A 2,500-nucleotide genomic window follows, 5' to 3' on the forward strand; every position below is an offset into this window, starting at 1 on the left:
ACGTTTTCTTGTAGGAATGCGGGAACCCCGGCAGCTCGCCTGCCGCGGCCAGCGACGTCGGGGACGCTGGCCTGCGCTGTCGAGCCCGCGAGGGCTGTCTCCGCGGCAGGCCCCCCCTGAACGGGGCACGACAGGCCACCGCGCTGGCTCGTCCAGCGTCGACAGTCCCTCGTCCAGGTTTCAGATCGCGCCAAGTCGAACCCATGACCTGCTCAAGCCATCGTGCGCTGCCGAATTCGCATCTGCGTGTAGGCTGCCATTCCACGCGGCAGCCCCTGTTTTCGTCAGCGTGCCCCCCTGACGAATTTTCCTGCCTGGCCCAGTCCAGCGTCCAGCCCCTGTTCGTCGAAAAATCTGCGCTGCCGATTTTCCACGCGGCAGCCCCTCTTTTCGTCAGCGTGCCCCCCTGACGAATTTTCCTGCCTGGCCCGGCCAGTCCAGCCCCTGTTCGTCGAAAAATCTGCGCTGCCGATTTTCCACGCGGCAGCCCCTCTTTTCGTCAGCGTGCCCCCCTGACGAATTTTCCTGCCTGGCCCGGCCGGTCCAGCATCCAGCCCCTGTTCGTCGAAAAATCTGCGCTGCCGATTTTCCACGCGGCAGCCCCTGTTTTCCTCAGCGTGCCCCCCTGACGAATGTTCGTCGAAAAATCTGCGCTGCCGATTTTCCACGCGGCAGCCCCTCTTTTCGTCAGCGTGCCCCCCTGACGAATGTTCGTCGAAAAATCTGCGCTGCCGATTTTCCACGCGGCAGCCCCTCTTTTCGTCAGCGTGCCCCCTGACGAATTTTCCTGCCTGGCCCAGTCCAGCGTCCAGCCCCTGTTCGTCGAAAAATCTGCGCTGCCGATTTTCCACGCGGCAGCCCCTCTTTTCGTCAGCGTGCCCCCCTGACGAATTTTCCTGCCTGGCCCGGCCGGTCCAGCCCCTGTTCGTCGAAAAATCTGCGCTGCCGATTTTCCACTCCGCAGCCCCTGTTTTCGTCAGCGTGCCCCCCTGACGAATTTTCCTGCCTGGCCCGGCCAGTCCAGCGCCCAGCCCCTGTTCGTCGAAAAATCTGCGCTGCCGATTTTCCCCGACGAACCTGCAGCTGCACAAATCCGCGCTGCCACTGCCCCATTGTCTGGACCAACAGTCTTTTCCATCAAGCCCTGGACTATAAATCGTCCAGACTCATCGCCAGCACCCGCTGCCGATTCTGCCGACTTTGCCGATTTCGTCGGCGCTGCCGATTCCAACACTGCCCGCCGTGCCTGAACCAGCGCTGTTTCGTCAGCGTGTCCCCTTGACGAATTTCCCTGCCTGGCCTGGACAGTCCATCTTCCAGCCCATGTTCATCGAAAAATCTGCGCTGCCGATTTCCCCGACGAACCTGCAGCTGCACAAATCTGTGCTGCCGATTTCCCCCCCTGTCGGCATGGCTGCCGCTGCCCCGATGTCCAGACCAACAGTCTTTTTTGTCGACTTTGCCGATTTTGTCCGCGCTGCCGATTCCAACACTACCCCCTGCATCCAAACCAGCATTGTTTCGTCAGCTCTTCCCCTGACGATTTTAGCCCTGTAACAAACAGTAGGCCTCCAATCCCGCCAACGGGAGCCAAGTTGATAGGGAAGAGAATTGAATGACGCGCCTGGTCCTCGCACCCCGCCACCCGAGGGGCCTTTTTCCCGGCAGCCTCTGAAAAACTCTAGCTTTCACGGTCCTCGCCGCCCCTCACCACCATGGCAGGCCTCTAATCCCACCCATCAGCAGTTGTAGCCGATAGGGCAGTGATTTGAATGACGCGTCGCGGGCCTCCGGGTCATCTCACCCGGCCATTAATTGGAGCGTTTTTGGCTGGCCGAGGATGGGGGGATGGATCTCTTCTTCCGAAAAAGCAAACAGTACATCGGGAGTTATGTTGACGGGGCATGGAATTGAATGACCCGTCGCGGGCCGCCGGGTCATCTCACCCGGCCATCCCGGGGAGCGTTTTTCCCGGCAGCATCGGGGAAACTCTTGCTTTCACTGCCCGCTGCCCAAGTCCCCACTCGAATCGGCCCCCCGCGCCAACAAGCCAACGCTGCCGAATCGGCAGACACTGCTGCCGAATCTGCCGACACTGCCCCGCGGGCTGCCACTGCCCCAGTGTCTAAACCAGCGGTCTTTCTCATCGAGCCTTGGACTATCCAGTCCGTCCTGACTCATCGCCAGCACCTGCTGCCGATTCTGCCGACTTTGCCGATTTTCTCGGCGCTGCCGATTCCAACACTGCGCCCACCGTGTCTGAACCAGCGCTGTTTCGTCAGCGTGTCCCCTCGACGAATTTTCCTGCCTGGCCTGGACAGTCCACCGTCCAGCCCGTGTTCGTCGAAAAATCTGCGCTGCCGATTCTGCCGACTTTGCCGATTTCGTCGGCGCTGCCGATTCCAACACTGCCCGCCGTGCCTGAACCAGCGCTGTTTCGTCAGCGTGTCCCCTCGACAAATTTTCCTGCCTGGCCTGGACAGTCCATCGCCCAGCCCAT

This window comes from Populus nigra, chromosome 2, assembly GCF_951802175.1.
Source record: "Populus nigra chromosome 2, ddPopNigr1.1, whole genome shotgun sequence".
Lineage (NCBI taxonomy): Eukaryota > Viridiplantae > Streptophyta > Magnoliopsida > Malpighiales > Salicaceae > Populus > Populus nigra.